The 15098-nt window shown below is 36.9% G+C and overlaps 1 protein-coding gene across 4 annotated transcripts in view; it reads right to left on the reverse strand.

Moving 5' to 3' along the window:
• COL8A1 (collagen type VIII alpha 1 chain) overlaps positions 1–15098 on the reverse strand; it is a 156053-nt gene that overhangs the window by 108898 nt on the left and 32057 nt on the right. For 2 of the 4 annotated variants that reach the window (XM_036850809.1, XM_036850812.1), the window contains exon 2: positions 9486–9540. The exons of the other annotated variants lie outside the window; for them this stretch is intronic. The gene's annotated coding sequence lies outside the window, so the exon portion shown is untranslated. The remainder of the gene's footprint in view (positions 1–9485; positions 9541–15098) is intronic. 4 annotated transcript variants of the gene reach the window in all.

The following is a 15098-nucleotide window of genomic DNA, read 5'->3' on the forward strand; positions in this document are numbered from 1 at the left end:
GAATCACTGGTGAATATTCAAATAGCTGTGATATCCTGCTTTTAAGAAATGTAGCAGCTAACAAAAGAGAGAAAGAGGAAGAAAGATTTGAGGATTGGTTTTAGAAAATTACTATCAATTTAGTTATATTTACATGGATTTTGGATCTATTTTTTTAGCACTTGTCCCATCAGATTATTACTCTTAAAACAGTAATTTCTTGATGTCTATTCTCTAAATTCCTTTGCACATACCTGATAAGCTAATGTTTTAAATGCTATTGTAAATGATGTCTTTTTAAAAGTTTCATTTTCTATTTGTTTAATATTTGCATATAGAAGTTAATCGCTTTTTTGGATATTGGACCTTGTATCCAATGGGCTTGATATATGCATTTATTAATTCTAATAATGAATAACAAAAATTATATTTTTCCCTTTCCTATTCTTATGCCTTTTATTTCTGTTTCTTGTCTTGTGCATTCACTGGGACCTCCAGTATAATTAGAACAAAAATGGTGATAGTGGGCATCCTTGCCTTGTTCCAAAAGTAATGAGTAAGGAAAATGTTTGTTGTAGGACTTTTGTAAGTACACTATCAGATTTAAAAAGTCCTCTTGGTTTGCTAAGTACTTTTATTATCAATGGGTGTTGAATTTTATCAAATGCTTTTTGAAGCTATTACATTTATTATGTGATTTTCCCCTTTTTTCTGTAAATGTGGTGAATTCATTGATTGATTTTTGAATCATAAACCATCCTTGCATTCCTGAAAAAAGTCCATTTGGTCATGCTAAGGTTGTTTATGATTTTTGCATCTATGTGTCTGCTATTTTTCTTTCTTGTAATGTCCTTGTAAGGTTCTGCTGGGCTGTTAAATAATAGAAAAGTGTCTCTTGTCCCTTTTTTCTACTGTCTGGAAGTATTTGTTTTAGATTAATGTTATTTATTCTTTAAATTCTGAGATAATTCACTGGTGAAACTATCTGGAAAGTAGAGTTTTCTTTGTGGGAAGGTTTATAAAAATAGATTTGATTTCTTTCATAATATCAGACAATTCAGGTTTTCTATTTTTTTTTGTGTCAGCCTGGTAATAATTTCATATAAATAGTCATATGTACTGGCATAAAGTGTTTCATAATATCTTTTAATAATCTTTTAAATGTTAGCTGATAGTTTACAATGCTATTTCTACAACCAGTAATAATGCCAAATACAATGATCAATTCTTGAAGTTTGCCAAGCCATTTCCTATTATCACAAAAATTTACGCAATTAAATGAGGTGAAATAATACTGACATGAATCGCACACTCTTTTATATCTCTGTGACATCAAATGTTTACATTAATATGAAAGTACTTCTTCAGCCACAGGGGGAATCAAATGTTAGTTATACTTGTTTTTGGAGACTTGTGGCTTGTATAACCTGAGGCATACTGCCAATAGCTCATAAATATCACCTTTCAGTTGCCTTTTGTTCTTGAGATTATTCCAAGGATGTGTTGGTAAATGCATAGATTCCCTAAATGAAAGGTGTGATGTTCAGTGGGGATGATAAGGAAAGTTTTTAACTAAAATATTTCTGGTGTCAGTTATTTCAACTTCAAGCAGCATAAGCTAGTAATTCTGTCACAAAATTAAGCATGTTTAGCTTCATTAGTTACTGACTGGGTGACTTGGGTAAGTAACCTAAGTATCTTGTAGTACTCTTTTCCAGGATATGAAGTGGAGTTGACATGATTTTCCCTTTGTGTATCACTGATGCTCACAGCAAATAATGAAATATTGTATGTAGTGCCTTATGCTCCAGGGAACATCCAGAAAGAAGGTCTTAGCCTATGAAGTTGATGGGAGCAGTTCTGATCTTTGATAATTTTTCTCTGGGCCAAAACTAAAGCAGGAAAGGTAGCAATGGAAAGAGATCTCTGAGGAACTTCATATAGCTATTTATGCCATTGTGAAGCATCAAATGGAACTGTTCCAGAAACTGATGGTGGAAGCACACTCTTCCTTAGACCGTGAATGGAATGATAAAATCAGAAAGAATAACCAAACAAAAAGACTTTCTCTAATTATTCCTAGACTGCCTTTGTAAGAAAGTGAATTTTGAGCTGGGAGGGACTGTAGGGGTCATTGAGTCTGATGCCCTAACATTCCCCTAAAAAAAAAAACTGAGCCCTCAAAGATTAAGTGACACCTATAGTAGAGAAACTAATGCTACAGATGTGTCTTGCTTTAAGGAAAACCAGATTCCAAAATTCCAAATGTGAAAACAGATAAACTAAAGGGTCATTATTACTTTACAAAGGACTTTTATTATTCAGTAAGTAACCCGCTGAGCATTTATTAAGCAGCAAATTCCCGGTGAATTCAAGAAGTGATTTAACTTGCAAACACTTGATTTTCATGCAGTTTCAGCAACACATTTGTTGAGGGCAGCAAGGTACGCTAATATTCTTTCTGTGACTGGCCAGTGTGAGCTCAATCATTTACCTGGGTGTTTGCCAGGGCACACATGACTAGGGACAATTTATGGCATTTTCCCAGGTGGTGAGGTATGTGGATGTTGTTGCTTTTACTGAACAAAATGTGGAGCCTGTGCTGTACAAGCCAGAATAGAGAGGGTGGTCCATGAGCTAGGGATGGAGGGCCTTTCAAGTCTGAGGCATTGGCAGGATATTGCTTTCCTTCTTGTCAGCCACACCTTCAAGACTTTTTTAATGGATACAGCACATTTTATCACAAAGGTATATTAAAAATGGAACAGAAGTTGGGTGGAGTAGCAATACCACAGTTGAAAACCTTCACCTCCAAGTTGACAGGGTGGAGTGAGTAAGGCACCCCTTGCCAAGCCTGTTTATCTTGGCTCACAGCACCAGCAGGGGAGTGTGAGGGCCCCCTCTGGCCACTAAACTGAAGTGTTCTTCTTTTGCCTCAACTCCCTCCATTCCCAAGGGGTTTCCTGTCAACAGTCTCAACAAAGGGTTCTGATAGAAAAAAGGAAGGGTTATGTGGGTTCATTACCTTTAAGGCATCCATTCATGAAAAAAAGCAAGTGATCATGAAAAGAGATAGCATTAAGGATAGATTGTTTTAAATATGCTTCAAGATATTGTGCCTTGAGACTTTTCCATAAAACTATGAAATCATTAGGCTAGGTTATGGTTAGAAACACTCTCTTAGAGATGCCTGTGCAAAAAGCCTCATGGAAATTTGAAATATAACAATAATAATTAACATACATCGAAGGCTGTTCTAAATGCTCTCTCTATATTAATTCATTTAATCTTTATAACACACTATGTAGTAGGCACTATTATCATCATCATCATCATCATCATCCCTATTGTCCAGACGTGGAAGGTGAGGTACACAGAGGTTAAAAAGCTTGCCTACAGTTGCACACTTAGTAGTAAGTGGCAGAGGCTGGATTCAAACTCAACCAGTCTGACTGGGAATCTTAACACCTATGCTCTGCTCTGCGGCTTCTTTAAAACTGAACATAAGATAGATTTTAAAAGAAATACCTGAAAATCAACAGTTGTCTCAGAATCAGAATAAGAGTGAAACAAAGGCAGGAAAATAAAATTATAATGAAAAACAAAAAAATTTTCTTCTCCTCAGGTAGTGTTGTATAAAATTTACTTTCATGTAAATGTTAAGGACAAATAATAGAGAAACTTTAATTTAATGAATAATAAACTCAAGTTATTTATACCAAAGGCAAAAAATTGTTTTAAAAACTGTTATAAAGAAATATAAAATGATTTAGGCAAATTCATGGGTGGTGGTAGTCTCATAATAGATTTTGAAGGCAACGAGGGTGTCTCTAATAACTGAATCTGAAAATTCACTCAGCCTTTTTTTCACTAGAAAATTCAAGGAATTTTACTCTTTAATCAAGGAGGGCAACCAAGCCCTTCTCCCTCAATTTTTGGTGCCAAAGTATGTGATACTAAACTATGTGTTGCCCATTCAATAACCACATGTAGTAATTTTGATGGACTTATGACCTTGTACCATTTTTCACTATAAAGCGTTTCTTAAATGTTAAAAGAAAAAAAGTCCACCAGAAATGGAAGCGTCAACAGAAGTGAAAGTTTGATCGTTCAAAGAAGTGAATCTGTTTCTTACTTGTAAAGCACTACCTTAATAAGATATCTAGCTACAAAAATCCTCTAATTTATTTATTTCTGCATCAAAATTGATTTCTGGGAAGGTTGGCTGACTAAGCAGATGTAGGAAGCATATCTTCTAACTCGAAATATGTAGTAATGCCAGCTATAATATAAATTAAAAAATATTAGCTACAAAGCTAAGTTCAAAAGCCAGAAAGGGAAATCTTTTAAGTAGCAGGAAATAGAGGGAACTTAAATCATTGTAATGAGTGGTGGTTGATGCCATGTGGGCCAAGGGTATTAGCATGGTTATATGCTTTAGAAGCTAATGTCTAAAGCACTTTGTACAATGGGGAAATATATTTGGGAATAGCCTGTCTAATTCATACAAGGAGGTAGAAGTCCAGAGGCAGGCTTGGGATATAGCATGGGGATATGGCTTGGAAATAGATCATCCTCCCTGGCCATGGTGGAAATTGGAAGTCCAAATCTAGGCTTCTTGTGGGACCTGAGTTTGAATAACCCAAGTAGTGCAGAAACACAACTAGAGTCTAACCCAAGAGATGGGTTAAACAAAACCTAGATAAACTGAAGGCATAAGGAAAGCACTCAGAATGAAGACCAGAGAGATAAAGAGTTGGAAAATATCAGAGAAGTTAAGAAAATATGGAAGACAGGAAAGAGTAGTTCCAATATACATCTGATAGAAGTACAAAAATCTTCCCTATAAATCAAAGTAATAGTTATTTTTTATATAAAAGAAGAAGCAATGTCACCTACATATAAGAAATTTAGATATTGAAGCTAATTATTAGAAAAATGCAAATCAAAACTACAATGAGGTACCACCTCACACTGGTCAGAATGGCCATCATTAAAAATCTACAAATAACATATGCTGGGGAGGGTGTGGAGAAAAGGGAACCCTCCTACACTGTTGGTGGGAATGTAAGTTGGTACAGCCACTGAGGAAAACAGTATGGAGCTTCCTTAAAAAACTAAAAATACAGTTGCCATATGATCCAGCAATCCCACTCCTGGGCATATACCAAGAGAAAACTCTAATTTGAAAAGATACATGCACCCCTATGTTCATCGCAGCACTATTTACAATAGCCACGATGTGGAAGCAACCTAAATGTCCATTGACAGATGAATGGATAAAGAAGATGTGGTATGTATACACAATGGAATACTATTCAGCCATAAGAAAGAATGAAATAACGCCATTTGCAGTAACATGGATGGACCTAGAGATTATCATATGAAGTGAAGTAAGTCAGAAAGAGAAAGACAAATGCCATATGATATTACTTATGTGTGGAATCTAAACTATGACACAAATGAACTTATTTACAAAACAGAAACAGACTCACAGATATAGAAAAAAAATTTAATATATAAATTAAATATATAAATTTAAATTTTATAATATATATAATAGTATATCTGTACTGTAGCAGATACAGTAGTATATAAAATAGATGAACAATAAGGTACTACTCTATAGCACAGGGAACTATATTCAATATCCTGTAATAAGCCATAATGGAAAAGAATACGAAAAAGAATATGTATATATATGTATAACTTAGTCACTTTGCTGTACACCTGCAATGAACACAACATTGTAAATCAACTATGCTTCAATTAAAAAAAAAGAAATTTAGATATTGAAATAGAGAATAGGTTTTCTACCTCTCTTTTCAATAGCTCTTCTGGAAATGTGGAAGTTTAATTAATTTTTCCTGCTCTGAGCTGTGGAGACTCCCTATGGATGAGTTTTCTGACTGCCTCTGTGGAGCCCTTCAGGTATCAACAGTTCCAGATTACTTGTGTCTTTTCTCTTTAAGAGATCTCAGGCTCTAAAGTGGATAACTCCATATAATTCAATTAGGATGTTCTATAGAGAAGACCATCAAATGAATAGCCAAAGTTCCCAAAGTCCTGCTTTTTACTTTTGTAGCAGATTTGGGAGAGATGGTCTAGATAATTGAGTACTTACTCCTCTTAAAACTTGGTGTACTTAATCAAGAGTTTTAACTTTTCTACTTTAAAACATCCTCTCATCAAAGAAATTAAAAAATGTTTCTGAACTGTAAAGCATCTGAAGAATTGTCTTTTCTATAATACTCTCAAAGAAGGTTTTGATATCACATACATCTTAATTATTACCTTTACTTTTTCATATTTAAAAAATAATTTTACTCCTATTCCTTTTAAATCATCTTCCTTCCCCCTGATTCATGCTCCATATTCTTTTTTATTTTTTCGTTTTTTATTTTATATTGGAGTATAGTTGATTAACAATGTTCTGTTAGTTTCAGGTGTTCAGCAAAGTGATTCAGTTATACATATACATGTATCTATTCTTTTCCAAATTCTTTTCCCATTTAGGTTATTACACAATATTGAGCAGAGTTCCCTGTGCTATGCAGTAGGTCCTTGTTGGTTATCTATTTTAAATATATTAATACATGCTCCATATTCTTTAAAATGTTTTTCCTCAAGGATTTTGGTTGCAGATTTGTAGAGAATAGATAAAAAGGAATTACACATTTTAAACACTCCCTCCCCACCAGTCACACAGACTCAGACACACAGACACAGACACAGACACACACACACACACACACACACACACAACAGGAGAGACTGGGTGTGCCACACTGAGAAGTAAAGAAGGCAAACAATCCAGCATCTCCAGAGGCATTGAAAAGAGGGTATCTTCACTGATAGATTTAACAGTCCCCTGCTTTCTCTCCAAAAGCTGGTTCCAAGTGGGTTTACCCATAAGCATGGGACAACAGGATGACTAAATCTGGCTAACATTAGGCTAACTTTATATGAATGAAAGAATCGTAAATGTGTAGTTCCATTCAACGCATTTCAGGCAATCATACCTGACATGCAACAAGAGATATGACGATTATTACTCAAATTCCTCTTCGGTTCAAAAACTTCCTAAAATGGTTATGACTTAAAAATATATATATATATTTTAGGTAACTGCTGCTAATGTCAGAGTGATAGTACCTTGGCTTTTTTTTAACCTCATTTGGAAAATAACCTCTTCAGCTGAAATATAAAATGTGTATATTTCAGACTGAGGAAAAAAAATGCTAAGCCTGATATAAATATGTGAAATATAAGCCATCTCTTTTTTGGATCCTAGAGGTGATGTATTGTTTTTGAGTCAGAAATTGTATAGCAGTTTGGTAAGTTCAAGGAAAAGACTCTGGAAAACTTTTTTTTCCTTTGGAATGAAGTGAAAGAATTAGTTGCAAAAATTCCATTATTACCTTATATGTCTGTAAAGCTTTTTTGTTTGTTTGTTTGTTTCCCCAAAGAGCTGGCTGGTATCACACCATAGCAATTCCCCTTTTATTTTCACTTCTATGAATAGAAATTAGAATTGAAATCTAACTTTCTGTTTCTTTTCCAGTAGGTTCTGGCTGTCTCTAGAATTCTTTTTACTGTAAAACATACTTTTCTTCTATCTCTCTCCCAGCACTTCTAATTTTATCTTTCCTATTTTTCTTAAAGATATGGAGGTTGACTTATGTGGTTACTGTTTGGGGTATGAGAGTGGAAGCTCATTTCGCGTGCTACAAAGACATTTCATTAATTTGTTCAACATTTATTGAATATCTACCATGTGCTAGGCTTAATGTCTCTGAGCCTTAGTTGTTCCATCTGGAGTCTTCAACTTTAAAATTTGCTGATCCTAAGCAAAAAGCATCCTTCCCAATTATTTAATATTGTGCCATTCCAACTTACCTACAAAGACATGAAAAATGTACTTTTTAATGCCTCTATGCATTTATAGGCCCTACTTCTGCCTGGAATGACCATCTTTCCTTCTTCATTGATCTGACGACCCCTCATCCTTTAAAGTTCAACTCAAATGATAGCCCAGCCTCCTTAGTCTGGTTTAGATCCTATCTCCTGTGCTCGCACTGTCCCTGGGCCTTTCTCTTTCACAACATTTGTCATGTTTTACTGTAAAATTCTGTGGTGGATAAACTTTAAGATGGCCCCCAATTATCCCTGCCTCCATCCTGTTAGCAGATTCTCACTGTTGCCTTTTTGACTTACACACTTTGATAAAAGAAGCAACCATGTTGGGGAGGTGCATGTGGCAAGGTATCGAGGATGGCCTTCAGACAAAAGCCAGCAAGACACTGAGGACCTCAGTCTGACAGACCACAAGGAACTAAATCCTGCCAACAACCACATGGGCTTGAAAACATATCCTTCTCCAGTGGAGCTTTCAGATAAGACCTCAGCTCTGACTGATGCCTTGATTGAAACTTTGTAAGAGATCCTGAAGCAGAGGATCCAGCTAAAATACTCAATTTCTGACCCACTGAAGTTGTGAGATAATAAATGTAAATTTGTTAAGCTACTAAGTGTGTAAGTTATTTTTTACACAAAAATTTACTTATCAATTTATTTACTTTACTCTCCCATTGGATTATAAGATTCTTCAGACTGAACACCCTGTCTTTTTCACTTTTGAATCATCAAAACCTAACACTACACCTGCCACAGAATAGCTAGTTAAATATTTTTTGAACAGTGTAGTAGTGAAGCAGGCTCATGTCAGCTTTCCACTACTAACTTTGCGATCCACATTTCATTCAAGTTCGAGACTCAGGTTTTCTATGTGAAAAATTAGAGGGTCAGACTTAATATAGCTCGGTTCAACTCAAGCAGTTTCCATATCTCAGTTTTTCTCTTTAAAAGTAAGTGTCAATGATATGTGTGAGACCATATTATATTTTAGTAGATGACTTGATCTTCAGTGGATTTTTATATTCTGGTATATTTTTAACTGTGATGTGCAAAAAGTAATTATAGCAAGAATAGTGTATCTTTGACTTTTAGAAATGAAGACTCGCCTTAAAAAAAACCCTAAAGGATTAAATAGTGAGAACACAAAAACTGGATGAACCCATGAAAAATTGAAATCAGTTTTATAAAGGGCATTTGATGACATGTTGCATGACATTTAGCAGCTTTCTTAATTAAGTGGACTAAAAAACAGATAACACAATTTTAGACAGGAATTGCTTTTTCCATGCTGACAGGAAACCTTTGTTTTGTTTTAGCCAGATGTTTTGTTTTAGCTTTGCCAAAGTGAAAAAAAAGGTCTACAAATTCTCATTCATTTCTATCTTTTTTTTAATTTGCTGTATTATCTTCTCAAATGTTTCTTTCTTTCACTGAGTGTTTAGCTGATAGGAAAATGATGATTCAATTCTTCAAAGACTGATGGACAAGACATTTTTCATTTTCTAGGCCAGCACATATGGAGAAGATAATTCTTATTAAGCACATTAGATAATTCTTGATGAAATCAGTTAACTGTCAGTTGGACCTACCTTTCCTTCCTCTCCACCCTCTTCCTTAAGTGTTATTTCTCCAAGTCCAGAAAACCTAGGCACGGATGATATTGAAATTTTGTTATTTAAAAGAAGAGTAGAAGATGAATACTTTCCTTTTACATAAGACTTGTACCCTTCATCTGTCCATCTATTTTTACTCTGTACAGACACCCCTTAAAACACTGATTGCAAGAAGGAATTAACATTCCTTGTGGTGTCTCAATACAATATTTTTATATCTCCCCTTAAGCACATCCTGTCCTATTATTTCCCACCAGAAGAAAGGGATAAGAAACAATGATCAAATTCACTCTGAAGTACGGACAATAAATTAGAATTGAAGGGAGCCACACCAGACAGAGAAAAACTCTTTTTCCCAATATTAAGCAATAGGTGGTCTTCTAAGGAAGGCTGTATCATGTCTATTTGAGGGAGTCTTTAAAAAAAGAAAAAAACGTTTGTTTAGGTAGAATATTTTTGGAAGAAAAAGAAGATGAAGCTACCTGATAGTTCTTTTTTCTCCACCATTCACAATACAAAAGTAGTTACAAAATATTGAGGTATACTATTTTTTATTCTATATAAAGCCAGGAATAATAATTTACCAATAATGCCTCTTGCAATGACATGAAATAGTTCCATGGCTCAGAACATAGAACCTGAAGGAATAGTTTAGGGCTCTCAGAACTCATTTAGTTGATAGCATATTACAGCAATTAGAATTAGGGCTTTAGAACTAAAGAAATGAGGGTTTGGATTCAGGTTCTATCTTTGACTGGCCAAGCCACATGTTATGCAAATTACTTAACCTTCTGAATCTGTTTCTTCATCTACAAAATGCAGATTATAATTCCTTTTATATAGAGTTATTTTGAATACAAAATAAAATAGTAACATGATAAATGCTCTCCATAGAACCGGGTACAGAATAGACAATAAATGGACAATACATTAGCCTGGCCTTAAACTGACAGATGAGGAAAATGAAGATTAGAGGTTAAGACCTCCCAAAGGATGTATGGTTAATTACAGAACTTTTGCTGGAAGAAAGGAGATTTCTTCCATAAACTGCAAGTTTTGTTTTACATCTATTCTTCAATTAAATTGCCATAGTATTTGTTTGAGAAAAGTAGATGTCCCTTATTACTGAGAGAGCAAGGAAAGTACAGAGAGGGAAACTGGTTTATATAATGATGGGAAACAAGTTTCAATGGAAAGTTGAAACCAATAAAATTAGATTAATCCACCCTTCCCAATAACTTTCCACACTGATCTGAATTTTTGTTCCCTGAATGCATATATTACAGAGGGATGCAACTAATGTGTTCATTGAGGATCCAAGAAAGCTGGTGAAGCTGTGAATGTGAAAGCAAAACCATATAGACCACCTGACTTTTTCTGAGTTGTGGCAGAGAGAAAACTGAGTGTCAAGACGCACAATATGAATCGAATCTCAAGGAGGAGGATTCCTAAGCATCTGCGATTTGTGGCAAAATATATCTGTTTTGGGACTCTGGTGACATTAGGTTTCAGTAGCCAATGAGACATTTTGAAGCCCAAGATGCTTGCAGCAAACAGAGATAAAAGACTGTCTCATTATCAAATGTTTCTGTTTTAAATTTCTCCCTAAGCATGTATTTAATTAAAAAAATATTGTCCCTGCTCTTTCTTCATATGGGAGATTTTCTGATGATTGGAGCATCCGGGGAATACCAGCCCTGAATCCTGTAAACGTTTGGAGCAGGGTTTAGAAATTCCTGCATGGGTCTGAAGTCTCTGTGGTTTCAACAGGATTTGTAACGTTGATACCCACAAGTTTTTTTCAGCAGCTTTCAGGTTGAAGTTTAGAATTTCTGGTCAACATCTCAAGTACCTCATCCTGTATTAAGAATTTAATAAATATCTATTGAATGTCTCCGTAACTGCTTACAGAACAAGGCATATACCAGGCCTGGAGAGAGGTGTAAATGTAAAAGATAGACAGTCATTTTTGTAGCAGAAATAACAGGATGTTGATAGGACTTTTCTTGTTGCATTGAAGTCGATGTGTAGGGTCCCAGTTGGAAACAAAAAGGTGGTAAATCTAAAAAGACTCACCAGTTTCTCCTCACACCTCAATGTGGCTTTACTGAGAGAGACCCCCGAAGTGCCAGCCCCAAGGCAACCATACTTAACATTCCTTATTCCTCCCCCCCACACCCACCCAACTCTATTTGAGAAAGTATAAGAAGATGGGAAGTGTTGGGGACTGAGAACATCAGCCTGTGCGGGAGAGTGCGTTCATGGCGAGAAGCTCTTCCTGGGGGAGGGAGGGAAATGGTGGGTGCTTTCCACTCCTCAAAGCCAAGTGAGAGGCTGGGGCCAGAAAGGTGGGGGGCTTCAAGAACCTCTCTTATAAAAGTTGAGAATTCCTGCAGGAAGGGAAGCCTGGCACCCTGGATTTCTAATCTGAGAGATGGGAATACCGAGGAGGACGAAAGGACATGGAATGGCTCCCATTTCCATTTTCGGTGGTGAGGATGTGTTAGTTTCTTGGGATTCAGGTGGACTTCATAGAAGGTACCTGTTACCCAGCAAAGATGCTTTAATCAATAGAAAAAGCACTTCAACTATAGGAGGTTAAGTTAAAAAAAGTTGGTCCATTTCTTCTCCCTCCTCCTACCCCAAACACTTCAAAAGCTAGGCCTCCATAAAGGGGAGTGAGAAAAGGGTGTTAAAACCAGAGCTGGGTCATGCCAGCGTCCATAGCTGGGAAGAAGAGTGGAAGAGCAGAGACAGAGAAAGAAAGATTTGCACTGGATTTGAGGTTGAAGCTTTAAACTGGATTGAGCCTTTCATTGCTGAAAGTGACCAGGAAGTTACAGAATCTAGCCAAGATGTCATCAAAGGATAAAGATGATTCAGAAGAGCCAGTCTGAGAGCTGCCATTGGAGAAAAATAACCTTGTTACAGTCATTCATTCAATAATAGTAGTTGAGGGCTTATGTTGTGCCTGGCACTGCTCCAGGCCTTGGGGAGACACAAGGTAGGGAACAAAATAAAGACCCTGCTCTTTGGAGCTTACATTCAAGTGGGATAAAACAAATAATAAATAACAAACAGACAATAGTATAGTGGCACATTGGATTCTACATAACCACATCCTTTCTATGGTGGGAGGATGTACTTATTCATTCAGTGTGATAGAATTCTACATAGATCCCGTGGATAGACTCAGGTCTGAGGTTACTGCTATATGCAGTGAATATTTGGTAATTAGAGGTAGGCCTTTTTATTTTGGAGCCTCCAAATCAATGAACTGTGATGAAATGTCCATTGTATGCAGAAAATTGCGGTACAGGAATTTATAGAATTGAGGCAGGATTAGGAAAAAACTTAACCAACTGTTTTTTCTTAGATGCATGAGGAAATTTTAAAAAATTGTCTGTATTTTTAAAAATTCCAAAGAAGGGGCTTCCCTGGTGGTGCAGTGGTTGAGAATCTGCCTGCCAATGCAGGGGACACGGGTTCGAGGCCTGGTCTGGGAAGATCCCACATGCCGTGCAGCAATTAGGCCCGTGAGCCACAACTACTGAGCCTGCGTGTCTGGAGCCTGTGCTCCACAACTAGAGAGGCCACGATAGTGAGAGGCCCACGCACCGTGATGAAGAGTGGCCCCCGCTTGCCGCAACTAGAGAAAGCCCTCGCACAGAAACGAAGACCCAGCACAACCAAAAAAAAAAAAAAAAAAAAAATCCAAAGAAACCTGGCTTCAATAAGGGATACAGGTATATCCTTGTCTGTGGGAAAAAAGCCTCATCATCTCCATCCCTTTTTTATCAAGCTTGTTTCCTCTAGTGTAGATTTTCCATGGAAAAAAATGACAGAGGGCATTTCTGGAAAATAAGATGTCAAAGAGTCAGACATCAGCTTACATTGGGATTTAGTAAATTTGTAGAGCTTATTGCAGTGACAAGACGAAACAAAATATTACCACTACCACTTTCATCAGAATTCCTTTTAAAAAATGTTACAAAACACAACCGTATATTTGCTTGAGCTCTGCAGGTCAATGTAGAGAAGCCTTATGGGGACAGGAAACAAGAATTCTGAGGGGACTTAGAGAAACCAGAGCCCTATCACCTTGTCATGTGCTGTGCCTGAGGAAACTAGCAAATGCGCCCTCCAAAGACTTTCAGAATGTCATATAGACTTTCAAAGGGAAACTTTGTGTTTGATGTACTGGTTCGTAACAGTGAGGAGTGCTGTAATGGATGTTGACTCTGATGAGAAAGGAATAAGTATTTCTCATTATGTTCAGTCCTTGCGATCAAATATCTGACCCCTTTTACACCTGAACTTGGCAGAGCGGATTCTGCTACGTTGAGTGAAAACATGGCACCATCCAGGAAGTTGGAAGAATGCCTCCCAGTCAGAGATGCCATTGTTTCTCTTCATTGGGCAGCTGAACAACAGGGGCTTGGTTACTTGCTGCCTGAGCCTTGCCTCTCCCCAGCAACCACAGACCCAAATGAAAGACAGAATTCTTGGAAAGCCAGTAGCGGGCAAAATTACCTAACTCATGATTTCAAAGCTGAGCTGATGCAATTCTGTGAAAAGAAGTCTTTGGAAAACTTTAAGTCTGAGTTAGGGGCCCCTAACTCAGAGAACTGGAATCCCTTGAGCACACTGCAATTCCTTTACCAAAACACATTCCATATTGTCTTGTAATTACGTGTTTTCTTGACCTTATTCAGCTGAATAGGGACCTTGTTTATTCTGCTGATCAATGAGTCCCCAGGGCCTGCTATTGTCCTGACTCACAGTGGGTACTTAATAATTATTTCCTGATTGAATGGAGGAATGAAGAAAAGCTCTGAAAGACTGATGTAGGTTTGTGGGGTTCAACTCTGTTATATGGGTCTGCAGTGGAAGCTGTCCTTCCCACAGTAATAGCAAAGGGTGGCATAGACATTCTGCAGAGGCAGAGTGGAAGAATCAGGCCACCTGATTATATAACAGATCATCTACATGCTGTCCTTCAAGCACACAGTTCAGATCAATGGCCTCTGTGTTCAGATCTTTGTCTAGGAGAAGTGATGGTTGGCTATTTTTAGGCTCGGTCAAATTTTGTTGTGACATAAAACATGCATGTATAAGCCAGATAGGAATAAACATAGACCAAGGGACTGCATATCTGGAATTTACAGAAACATTTAAAGATGAAAATGCAAATGCCAGTGCAGTTAAGAACCTAAGGACACATAGCCAGCTAGTGCCGGAAATGGAGCTCCTTCTGGCTCTCTGGACTCCAAGTACAGTGCTATTTCCACTCTGCCGCTGACTCATAAGCCCTTTTTGGGGGGAACATATGAAATATTACTGTTTCGCATTTTGATAGCTGAGAAGTATTCCAACAATTTTGGATCACCTAATTGTTGTAGTTCCCACTTCTCTTCAAGGCAACCTAACTATCTACCTTGATGAACACCTGTAAGGTGCCTTAAAAGCTTATAAGTTGCTTGCTTAAATTTGCAGTAGTTACACATGTCTGTTGAACATTTTTCAATCAATTCAAAAGTGTGGAGATTAAAAGAATAAATACTGCCCACCCACCCTCCTCACTCCCCA

Source organism: Balaenoptera musculus, chromosome 4, assembly GCF_009873245.2.
Source record: "Balaenoptera musculus isolate JJ_BM4_2016_0621 chromosome 4, mBalMus1.pri.v3, whole genome shotgun sequence".
Classification (NCBI taxonomy): domain Eukaryota; kingdom Metazoa; phylum Chordata; class Mammalia; order Artiodactyla; family Balaenopteridae; genus Balaenoptera; species Balaenoptera musculus.